Below are 13,364 nucleotides of genomic sequence, written 5' to 3'. Positions count from 1 at the left end.
GCGGGTTAATGATGAATGATTTTCCCATACACGCTAAGTTTTCTCTCTCTACTTCATTTTACAACAGTTCTAAGTAACAGCTTCATCATAGTTCTTCAATGGATTCATCACCGTTCTTTAATGGCTTCATCACCGATCTTTGACAGAGTTTGTTACCTTTTCCTTTATGTAATAGCCTTAGTGCAGCAGATCTGCACTCAGAGAAGTTACCCCTAGCTTGAAGTTCAGAGCTATATTTACATTTTCAGCCATAAAACCTAGCGAAAATTTTGATGACCGAGGCAAGTAAGCTTTAGGTGTACAAGGATCTATATCATTTCCTTATGAAGAGCGTCAGCAACTGCATTAGGGTGAGAAAAAACATAATGAGCAGTATCATTTCCTAGTTGGAGTTAAATGCACAATTTCAAGCACTTCTAAGCCTGCAAAACTTTGGCAGAAGGCAGAATGGCTTTCGTTGTAATTTCATGGCAGTAAATGTTCCAGTTTTATTCAATAAATGATAGTTTATTTCATTTTCTAAGGTCATAAAGGTATTTCATCTATCTTATGCTTATACGATCTTGTTTAAAGATGAATATATTAAAATTATTTGTAATGTTATTCTCTCTTTTTATTTGATGAAATTTGTAATTTTTTTCTTCAAGTCAAACATTCAATACCGTCATGAAATACAAGCAAAATTGTAAGAATTCATTTTCTATAAGATGAATAAAACACAAGTCAAACTGAAGTGACCTTTCTTCATTTTTCAGACAATTTTGTATTATATCGGTTCATAAATTCACTTTGTTAGGTATAGGATTGAATTAAGTGAAAATGGTTTCACATTAATTTTTTTCTTAATGGTTAAGACAATTATAGAATCAAAACTGAAATCGATGAATGGAAAGAGAAGAAGCAGAAGTTGCTTCATAGATTCTGCATCCATTTACATTAGCTTGCAGGTGAGTTCTATGAGTAGAAAACTCAATACAAATCATATCATACACATTGTGACTCCAGGCAAATGAAGTGAGTTCATAAGCTTGCAGATGATTTGCATGTTAAAGCAGTTTAATTAATAATGCATTTGCTGTGAAAGGGATAATCTCTTATTGTCATTATGAACAGAGTTTAGAGGAGTACACTAGTTAGGAACCTGAGTTGATTACTTGCGAAATTCAAAGTAATAATATATTATATTGTTGGATGACATCTGGTATGGTTAGCTTTTCACCAGAAGTAAACCATTAGCACCTTAAGGTTGTCTGGCTATTTTGAGCTTCAACCTTTCTCCATCGATAGAATCGTCATCATTCGATACTTTACCGGATGGTTTCGCACCAAACTAAATTTGAAAAAACCTGCACAAAATGGCCAATGCCATCTTCATCTGGAGATAGGCAGAGTCCTTTCCAAGGCCATTTCTTGGTCCAGCCTGCATGTCATCAGAAAACAAGAACCAGTTAGCCACTATGTTGCAGCATAAGCTTAGAGTCTCCTTTGATAGATTTGAGAGCTCTCGTAGATAAGATCGATTGCATATTATACTGAAATGCAGTGAACTTGAATGGAGATGCATTCTGGAAGTATCCCTCTTTGAGCCATCTCTCCGGCCTGAATACGGCTGCATCAGGTCCCCAATATATTCCATCCGACCCATCGAATACGGAAAATAAGTAACCATGCCTCCTGCTTTTACTTTGGTTCCATCAGGCAAGATATCATCCTCCAGGATGCCTTTGGGGTCCTTTAATCACCAACAACATTTTTCTTGGTTATAAGACCAGAAATAACAGATCATCTGCTTCTTTTGGGAACAAATTTTCAAGCCTTATTGGGAACTGAGATGAAGAACATACTTACCTGAGGAACTGCTGGATATAAACGGAGCGTCTCTGTGATCACTGCATGCAGATAATACAATTTCCAAGTGAATCATAATTCAAACCTGCAAATTGCACCGCTCTCCGATTGAATGATTCGGGGTCTTTCAAGTCAATGGTACCAATGAAATCTTCTCTCTCTGCTTGTACTTCTTCAAATGCTTTTAGCTCAGAGTAAAGTTTTTCAGCTACATGAGCATGGTCATTATCATGTATGAAGCCATGTCAGAGTTGTAGCCGTTGTATCACGCCCGGCAATCACGAAATTCAAGACGATATCTCTAAGACTTTTGTCTGTTAAATTCCCTCTGGATCTTCACTAGCTCGTAAATCTCGACAATATGTCATGCTTTATCTGAAATTTCCACCAAGAAATTTTCATAAGTTTTCCGGGAAAAGGGGAAAGATAAGCAAAGAAGCAAGCTTTGTTACCTTACTAGATTTGCAAGATTCCGAGTTTCTTTAATCTCGGTTTTCTTCTCCTTATGACATTGTATGCTCTTTCCGAGAAGAGCTTCGGATCCGACATTGATAAATCGTTTCAATTTCCACAGAGGATCGATGAACCTAAGTGTCACAATGATGTTTGCAGTATCGAATGCTCGGCAAAGCTGTTATCCGGTAAACTGTGAGCCAATGTTCCAATTTCAACACCAAACCCTACCTGCAAATGGAGTCTAATGTCATCCTCATCAACAAATCCTGAAAGCAAAAGGGTCAAATTTTACAGCTCCATCTGTATGATAAACCGAACAAAACATCACGGGATTTACCTGCATGTCAACTTCTTGGTTATGGAAACTGGCTTTAGTTAGAATAGAATGGAGTTTCAGACTATATTCCCTGAAGACCACAGTGCTGAAATCCCTCAAATTCTTTGATGCAAACTCGAAGCTAGCTGTCTTCCTTTGCTTCTTCCATAGTTCACCATCAACATTGAAAATCCCATTTCCGAGCACCTCCATATACGAATGGTAAGTTTCGCCCTTTCGATTTTTAAGAAAAAAACCACAGCCTTTATCCCCGTTAACCGATATATCGAGCATGTTGCAGTCTGATGGAAAGAAGAAAAGAATAATGAAATAACGAAAGCTTCACCTTGGGGTAATTGGCAAGTTGGTCTTGAGCACATGTTCAACATTAGCAGGATCAGCAATGTAAGTATAAGTTGTGAATGGCATTGGGACCACGACGGTTCTCAATTCGGACAGGTACTCGACGAGCCAGTCGTGCATTCGGTTGTAGTTCATTAACTGTTCAGTGCCGCCCCGATGAGTGGCCATGTTTTGGGACCCTTTTTGTTCCTCTGGTTCCATCTGTAAACAAGATCCATGAAATGACCATGCAAGTTAGCATCACTAGCCCCATGTTACATCCATCTGAAAACCTAACAAAAGATTGTTTTGAACTTCCATTTTTTCAGAGAAAAAACGTGTTCAAATCTAATTTGTTGATGGAATGAATTGGGGAAATCAGCGTTTTTTATAAGGATTTTTAACTATGAAGAACAAGATAATGCTATAATGTAGATAAGTTGCGAAGTTCGTGAGTTAACTACAACTTTGTCAACATTCTTTGCATGCTATATAGGTTTGAAAATTTTCACATCTTTTTGCTTCCTTAACCTTAATCTACCCAAATATTCTATAAATAAAATCGTTAAACTTTCAAATCATGTGAATATCCAATAGTGTTCTTTTTACTAAATGAGTATCACGGCCTAGATTGTCGATTAATCTGACCGTGCAATCTTAGATGGCATATGAAATTAAGCATTCACGAGGTAATACAAGATAATATCTTATAAAAAAATAACTCTTAACCATTTGACATTAATCGCTCGTACCCTTAATAGCATTACCGATACTTGAACATGAGACCTCAATAATATCAACATTCATTTACCACTGATATCACAAAAGGTTTGTTCAAGCAGAATCACTTGGTTTTTTCCAGGTGGTAAGTAGATGAAATGGGATGTAATCCATCCATCTCCAGTAATAGAGAAAACGATGTTGGTCTCGGGAATTTCACCATCATCTCAATTTGGGTCTTTGATTCTTCAACTTTTTGATCCAAAACTTCCCCAGCTGAACTCTTCTTCTGTAAATAATATTAGATTTACAAAATTAATATTATAAACGTAACACAAAATTATAATATAACAGTATTATAAAAAAATTATGGGTTGAATTATGATATAAAATTTAGATTTTTGATGTATTCATTTTTAAAGGAATATTAATTGTAATTTTATTATGCTTAATTACGGAGGGCATTTCATAATTCGGAGGTCTCTACGGAAGCTGCTCTCAACCTGGCGTTGGAGGCAGCCTACTATCATACCTCCCCCTTATCCCTTACATATGGGAAAAAATGGTCAGCTTAAATCTTAAAATTATTATTATAGTTTAATTTTAACGGAAGCAAAAAGGTTATAAGTTAGATTTGTTGAGTTTCAGATATTTTCATTGAAACATACACTAGATTCACGTTCAGAATGTAAAAAATGAGTGATTATTAAATTTTGGGGTATAACAGTCGACGGTGACGGTGGTCGATGTCGACCGACGGTGATCGATAGTGACGATGGTGAGTGATGGCGACGACGATAGACTTTGGTCGAATTCAACGATCAAATTGATATTTTATATAATTTTTAAGAGTCAAAATGATGTTTCATCTAAAGTTTGAGGTTGAACTAATATTCTATCTAAAGTTTAGGGTTAATTAAAAATAACCCCTTTTGACTAACCTGTCACGTCATTAAGCTAGCTGCAGTTAACGTTTTAGTGACCAACATATAACAATCGATAATATAAGTGATCAAAATTTAATAAATCACTAATGTAAATGACCATAACTTACATTTTTTTAATTTAATGAAAAAAGTGTGTAAATATAAAAGATAAGTGACCAATCCATTAGTTTACCCAAGAGAATGATGACGTTGGGTAAAAAGTGCATCAAGATTCACTTTTTGGTTTCTTTTAGACGCAAGATTAATTTTAAGGTTTGAGAAGTTGCATTAGAAGTTGAAGGTGTTGGTCCAATTTGCGGAGCAATGAAGGATAATCGTAAATGCCATCCTGCCCATACCATTGGGAGGGGTTGTTAATGTAATCGTAAGAGGATCTCAACCTTCAGTATCCTCTGGCAGAAGGTCACACCCACAAAGTGTAATATCCAAAGGAAATGCTGTAAAGGACTCCAACCTATAGAAGGCTGGAAGGTTTGTTTTGGGGATATCGACTCTTCTCAAAACCTAGACGAGATCGTTGATGATCCTTTAGTTTTCTTAGTTCGCATTAATGACTTCACCATTAAAAGAATCATTTTGTTTCTTTATGACAACATATTGTTCTAAAAGAAGCCAACAATCGATTTATCACTGACTACGACTATCCACCTGAATAAAAAGAAATGAATCGTCTATATATCTAGTAATCCAACTTATTCCCATTAATAAAAAAATAATAATAAAAGGTTTGGATTTCAAAAAGTTAATTGAATCTAAACTAAATACTTAAAAATCAATTACATATACTTAAAAAAAAATAATAATAAAAGGTTTGGATTTCAAAAAGTTAATTGAATCTAAACTAAATACTTAAAAATCAATTACATATACTTAAAGTTTTTATATTTTCATCTTATTCTCAGTTTTTATCTTTTATATTTATTTTGTGGTTCATATTTAAAATTTATGATTACTTCTTCTAATAATATTATTTTCAATGCTTTGTTTTCATTTTTAACAAAATCATTAATCGGATCCGTCTGAAAAATATATCCCATCCTAATTCGTCAACTAAATTCTTTATTCATTCAATTATTTTTCCTTCCTAAGTTAATTATTACTTGAATTGAATTGATTCCATATATTACGAAACAATTAATATATTTCTTTCTTTTTTACTGCCAATGATTTTACTGACAAAGGAGGAAAACATTTCATGTGATGAGAGAGAATTCACCAATCACAAGTTCACAACAGCCGTACTACGGCTGCCTTCACCAATCAACATTGATTTTGATTAATGTTTGGCTTCATTATATATAGGGGCAATGTTCAATTCCGTAGGGTGGGTTTGGTCGGAGAATGTGAGATACTTATGGAAATAGAATCTGCATTCTTCCGTTTGATTGATCGGGAATGATATTTTCGGTAATCTTATTACTAATATGATTTTTTGAGTATATTACTTGGAATGTCATTACCTCCCTTTTTTTAGGTATTGTTGGATTACCGGTGTTTTAGACTAAAATGCCCTTAATTTTTTTTTTCAAAAATATCATTATTATGTTATTGAATAATAAAAATTCTATGAAGGTTAAATTACAAATTTATCCTTAAACTAGTTTAGATTTACAAAAAAAATCTATAATTAAAATTTTATATAAATTTCAGGAAATAAAATTTTATCATTTCATTAAACCTTTTTATATTTTCAATTTTGTAAAAAAAATTATATAAATTTTATGAATTTAAATTTTTTAAAGAAAAATATATAAATATTTTCCAACTTGTTAAAAAAACAAATATATAATAAGGACAATTTGGTTAAATATAAATTTCAATAATCTTTTATTCCTTTAACCAAACACGGTAATCTTACATTACTACTAAACCAACCAAATACAAAATACAACATTTTCAGTTATCCTATTCCCTGATAATCTTTTATTCCCATTGATAATCTTACATTCCGTGAACCAAACACACATAGTGTAAAATTAAAAGTTTTACACTTTTTAGGATCATTTGATAAGGGAAAATTAAAGAATGAGGTTAACAGCACGAAATGTGAAGATATTCACTGAAAAAAAATGAGTTAATCTTAACCTTTGATTTTCCCTCATCCAACAATCTTAAAATATGTAAACCTTTGATTTTACGCTAGGTGATATATATATATATATTCTTCACTCTATTGCCGAAGAAGGGAGCAGTTGGGACGAGCTATAGAAACCGGGAGTAATTCCGAGACGATATATTTTTCACATAACAACGAAACCCAGAAAGAGTCGCGCTTAGTTATCAATGCATGGCCATTTTTCATGATAATGTTTTGCTCGTGAGTTTATGGAGACCAATGCCTCCTCTATCGAGGGGTTGGTAGACATCGTTCCAATTAACCAAAGAGATCCCTCTAGAGCTTGTTTTTGAGCCTCAATGAACCGGCGGATGAGGGCCTCAATCTCATGACAAACTTGTTTAGGGAGAAGACATGTTTGCGTAAAGTAGACCGAAATAGCCACAAACGGACTTAGCGAGAGTGATCCTACCTGCGAGAGAAAGGCATGCAATGCCCATACATTGAGCTTGTGTCTCATTTTTTTTTCCAAAATGAAATTGTAGTCGAACATCGAATTCTTTTAAGATAAATGGAGCACCAATATATTTCCAAGGACTGTACGATTGGGGCTAGGGTCAAGAGCGCCGCCTTTAAAGACCATTTGGATCGTATTACAAATAGAATTGCTAACAATATGCCATTGTTTCTAAAAGAACTCTGCATGCAAACCATCGAGCCCTAGAGCTTTAAGGGGATTCATGTCAAGAAGAACATCATGGATTTCTTTCTTGGTTGAAACTTAGTGGAGTGATGATAGGAGAGTAGGTGGAAGAGATGAAAATTTGGGGCGGAAAAAGAACCATCAAGGGCGACATCGGTACAGAAGAGAAGAAACCTTGAAAAAAAAAAGAACAGCTCCATCGTGAAGATCTTTATCATAATGACACCAAGAGTCATCTTCCAATTTAAGAGATGCAATTATATTCCTTTGTTTGCTGAGCTTGGCCTTTATGTGAAATAGGTCGTATTACGGTCACTAGAAATAATCCAATTAGACCTAGATTTTTGTTTTCGCAATAATTCTTCCTCGTCAAGAAGCCTCTCTAGATCAAGGAGCAAGGTAGATTCCAAGATAAGAAAACGGAGTGTCGACGGGAGAGAGCTTTTTGGACACCCCGAGTCTTGTCAATAATTTTTCTTTTTAGAGCCGAGTAATAAAAAACAGTACTGTTCCCAAATCAGCTGTCAGATTGAAGGTATGAATAGTTTCAGACGTGTTATATATTTAATATACGACTAAGAAAATACGTTATTGATTTTGTTATTATTTTTTTAATAATTCTGTAAAATTTTATCGGAAACATTATTATTTCTATTAGTTTTGTTATTATTAGGCCGAATATCGGTTTTATTAACATATCAGTAAAGCGCTACCGATTTTATTTTTTATACTAATTTTGTTATTATGGGCATTTTACTGAAAATATTAAAAAATATTAATATTTTAAATAAAAATAATAATATTTTAGGTAATTTTTTTCGATTGTCAGCCCCCATGTGAAAGAAATCATCATGATCGCCGATTTGGAGAAGAATTGGCTTGTGATCGGAGCGAATGCGCAAACGTGAAGGACTAGGGACTTGGGAAAAGTTTCATTAAATAAATAAAGAAAAGATTAATATTTTTTAATCACTAAAATCGATTAATCTAATTTTACATTTAAAATAAAGGAATAAATGCTATTAGTTACATTGAATAAATGATAACATTTATGTGTCCTGCTTCGTCTTTAATCAATGTACATTTTAGAGGAATTAATGAGTTTTGGACCCATATATCAACCCCATTCCCACGTATTTCACCCCAATTAAATACATCTTAAGCAAATGCCAGCTCTCTCCATGTTCTTAACATAAATACGTATTCACATAGAATTACTAACCTTCCATTTCGAAAATAAGATATGCCTACATCCGTCCACGGGATCTCAGTTTAACAAGAAAAAAGTCATAATGCCAAAAGCAACACCCGATATTTATCAAAATAGTTATTTTGGCCCCTATTTGTTTATAAAAAATTCTCTAAAGGGCACAAATATTAATCTTTTAAGTGTCAGAACGTCCAATATTGATGATCAAAAATCTTTCGAATTCTTATATATCATTATCAAATTACTTTACTTTAAAACTAGTATATCAAATTATCATATTTATAATTCTTAATATTTAGACAACCTATAAATTTATTGATCATCAAACTAATTAACATACATAAGTTGAAGGGGGCTAATCAATAAATCTGAATATTTAAAGAACTAACTTAAAGGTCAAGAAATCAATTAGCTAGATTAAGGCACCCATAGGGTATTAGTTTTTTTTATTAATCTGCGATGATTAGAATGTGACATCAACTATTAACAGTAAAAGCTCAAATACTCTTATAGTCTTTGGCAAGGACAGAGCCAAGATTAAATGTTGACAGGGCAGGAATATTAGACTAATTAAGAAAAATAAAATGACTTATTAGGTATCCATACTCATCTCGAGTTTAAGCATTGTGTATGTCAGTGTATAAGCGTTTATTGTCAAATAGTTGCGAGTTTTTTGTATAGATAGTATCTTGTATTCACCACATATTGTATATAAAAAAAACCTAAAGATTCACAAGATAACACCTCATTTGTTTAATATTTAAACTCACAATGACATAAATTATTACTAGTACAAAAATTTGAGAACAAGAGTTATCATTATTTAGTTCGGCCCTTACTCAATTAAATATTTAATAGTTTCTTATATTTTTATTTAAATATTTAGTTTTACATGAACCAGAATACTATTTGACCAAAATTATATCGAATATACTAAATTTTTAACAGGGGTCGGGGTCCCTTTGGGCCCCAACAGAACTCCGCCCCTAATTTTTGGTGCTTGAACCTAAAACCTCTAAGGATAATAACCATCTTCTTAACTACCGAGATAACTTGATTCATAATATCAATACTTATATTTAAATATTGATATTGCTACATAGTATTGATACTCTTATATAAGTATCAATATCAAAATTTAAAACTAATCATAATCCTTTAGTTTTTTTTATTTGAAACATATTAGGTAAGAATGTTAATGTCGTTAATTAAAAGAAAACAATTTTAGTATATTTTTAATTAAAAGTTACAGATTTCTGTACTGATTTGTGGCTAGTAGGAACGCGTCTTTTGTCATCAATAAAACTGTCATAGACAACGAAGCAAAAATAACACCATTATCAATTTGTCTTTAAACTTGATCTAATGAAAGTACAAAATTATAATTCATTAATTAGATAGTGAAAGGATCAAACTCAAGTATTGATCAATTAATGAGATATATAATTGTCGAAACGGTCTTTCACGGAGGGGTAAAAGGATCCCGTTTCGAAATAATTTTTTAATCAATCGGTTAGTGATAAAGCGTGGTTCAAGGAGTCGTCATCAATATTTGATTAGGGTGTGATTGAGCACCCAAGAATAAATTTGTCATTTTAATAAAAAATTAATTTTAATTAAAACGACAAACTTGTGGTCCGTGTTACCAAAATTTGAGTTTGAGAGTCGGTTATGTGTGGGGAAAAATTAGCACCTCACAACGCCCTAAATCGGTACCTAGTCGAACAAATTCTAGTCTAATTCAATTTAATATCCCCCGAGTAATGTTCCTTGAATTTTCGGATGAAACATGATAATATTTAATTATTTTCTATCGAGAAGGATCGATCTCTCATGCCTTGAAGCAACCGATTCTTACTCCAATCGAAATAAAGAAATATTAGAATACATTCTAAAGTTCATTATTAATTCAAAATAATAACACCCAAAATAATTTTAAGAGTGAAAACGATAATATCTAATTATTTTCAATCGAGAATAGATGACCTTTCGTGCATTAAAACAATCATTTATTACTCCAATTGAAATAAAGAGATATTACTCTTTCATCTTAAAATTCAATATCGATTCAAGTGAAAATAATAATATCTAATGATTTCCAATCGAGAATAAATGACCTTTCGTGCATTAAAACAATCATTTATTACCCCGACCGAAATGAAAGGATATTACCATTCTCATTGTCGATTCGAATGTTACTATTTTGAAAATCTATCGGAAAACGTATGCAAAAATGAAAAAAATAAAAAGCATACATCAAGCAAACACAATTAATTAATTATTTTACCGATATTTAATGAGAATAAAAATGTTCAATTATTTAAATATCTCAAGACGAGACCTTAGATTCGTTCTAACAGTCTTTTCTCGATGAATTTAATTAAAAGAACATTGTCTTTTTCTCAATTCCCGAATTTTAAAATGAAATTGGTTCAATTCGTATCACTAAATGGATAGACTTTCATTTTAAAATTATTGAAAGTATCTTTCTAATACGTTAAGAAAGTCACTTTAAGACAATATTAAAATGATCGAATACCCTTAGTCAATTTATTTTGATTCGAGTCAAGTGATGCTTATGAGGGTATCATACGAAATTAACTAGGACTAAAATGAACTAATATGCAAACAACATGCAAAAATTGAAATAATATAAAAGTAGGACTAAAACACAAATTATCAAACCACATGCCAAAATCAAAATAAAATAAAATATACAAGTGACTAAAACAAACATTTACAATATAAGTGCTAAAATTACAAATAATGAAAAATAATATGCAACACATGCAAAAATTGAAATAATATAAAAGTAGGACTAAAACACAAATTATCAAACCATCATGCCAAAATCAAAATAAAATAAAATATACAAGTGACTAAAACAAACATTTACAATATAAAGTGCTAAAATTACAAATAATGAAAATAAATAAGACAAGGGGCTAAATTGAACTAAATTAAAATTACATGCCCGAAGTAAATTAAATAAAACATATATTCATGTTCGAAATATAAACATGCAAAAAACAAGGGGCTATAGGAAATATCCCTAACAATAAATATCAGGCATAAAATGGGTAATTATAGAACACCCCCTACAAGGACTAATATGCAAAAGCGCTAAAAATATAAGGACTAAACAGATTACCAATATCGCAAAGCATGAATATAAAGGGAAAATAACAAACACGAGGCCTTCCAGTGACCTATCTGTAAAAACGCGCGTAGTTAGGGGGACCGAAGTGAAGTTTTCCCCTAATTTACCCCTATATATACCACTTTAAGATTTTTTTTCATTTTAAACCAAATTTCAGGAAAAAAAATTTAGAGCTCTCTCTCAAAATCCTCGACCGATCCTTCACCAGCCGTACCTCACCCCCGATCGTCGCTTGGCCTCTTTTTCGGCCATCGTACTCAGTGGTCGAAGCTCCGAATAAACCCAAAACACCCTAGACCCTCATATCTACTATTCTAGACCTAGATCCCAGCCTAAAATGCCTTAAAACGCCTAGGCGTCCCGAAAAGCTCTCTCAACCCTTTGGCTACCCATTTTCCAGACCGACGAAGATGAATCGGCTCCCCTTCGTCGACTCCCCGAACCCAGTAAACTACTCTACCCTCTTAGACTCGGTTTTTATCGCGTGCAAAAGGATTTTATATATATATATATATATATTGCTATTTTTCATCTCTCATTTGAACATAGAAAAACTGAAAATAATAATAAAATACCTTTGAATGATTTGGAACTTTTTTTTTGTATTGTTTTTCGAAAATCCAGGGTTGACCCTTTTTATAAATGGGTTCGATGTTTATATAACTCGAATATTTTACAGTTTGCTTTGCATTTTTTCTAATGAAAATGATTACAACAGAAAAAGTGATTTTTGCGTGTTGATTTGTATTTGGGGTTGCTTATGTGCTGATCTACTTCTGACATGGAAGGGTTTCGATTGGCTATAGTAGCGGTGGCTGGAGAGTGGGCAAAACAGTAGATGGATCTTGCTGGATGACAACGATGGCTGGCTAGATGGGAGCATTAGGGTGAAACCCTAGTTGAGGGCTGATTTGGGCCATTGAATCTGGGAATTGACGTGGCTGTAGAGATAGGGTAAAACCCTAGCCGATTTGTTAGGCTCCAAAATGGGTTGGTTCAGTTGGGCTTTAAGCTTGGGCTTCCATCTGGGTTGGGTTGAGACTTGTTGTATCTAGGTCAGGCAGTTTTGATGTAATTAGGACCCATTTGGGCTGTTTTGAAGCTTGCAATAATAATAATAATAAAAGTTAATATAATAGCAGTAATATTAATGGAACGAAAAATTAAGTGTCGATAATAATTTTTAGGGTAAAGTACACAAATGGTCCCTCGACTATAGAGTGTTTCTTTGTCGAGTCTGATTATTAAAGTTACAAAATGACCCTTCAAATATAGGATGTTACCTTGTTAGGTCCCCAACTATTAAAAATTACAAATTAGTCACCTAACTATTCCTCTATTCCAAACTCATCATTTTCTATTAAAAATTGGTAACCGTCTGAGTTGGATGTTAACTTGTTAAATTGGATATGATAAAATTGATCATATAATCATCCGAGCTGTATTTTGTGGATCGACTCTCCATTTACACTATATCATTGAGCCATGCTTGAAACATTATGTCGTTGAGCCAATGCTTGAAAGCAACGGCGTGCTAGTAAATATAATTAAAATATGATTTTATCATATCTCAGCCACCATGTTAACGTCCAGCTCAACGATGATC

At 32.9% G+C, this 13,364-nt stretch overlaps 1 pseudogene; it reads right to left on the bottom strand.

Moving 5' to 3' along the window:
• Positions 1-1,240: 1,240 nt before the first annotated feature.
• Positions 1,241-12,010, bottom strand: LOC120203831 (annotated as a pseudogene).
• Between the last annotated feature and the right edge of the window lie 1,354 nt (positions 12,011-13,364).

The sequence above is a fragment of the Hibiscus syriacus genome, unplaced genomic scaffold, assembly GCF_006381635.1.
Source record: "Hibiscus syriacus cultivar Baekdansim isolate YM2019G1 unplaced genomic scaffold, ASM638163v2 tig00010263_pilon, whole genome shotgun sequence".
NCBI lineage: Eukaryota > Viridiplantae > Streptophyta > Magnoliopsida > Malvales > Malvaceae > Hibiscus > Hibiscus syriacus.
The sequence above is the reverse complement of the archived record's forward strand: the minus strand, read 5'-3'. Positions and strand labels throughout refer to the sequence as shown.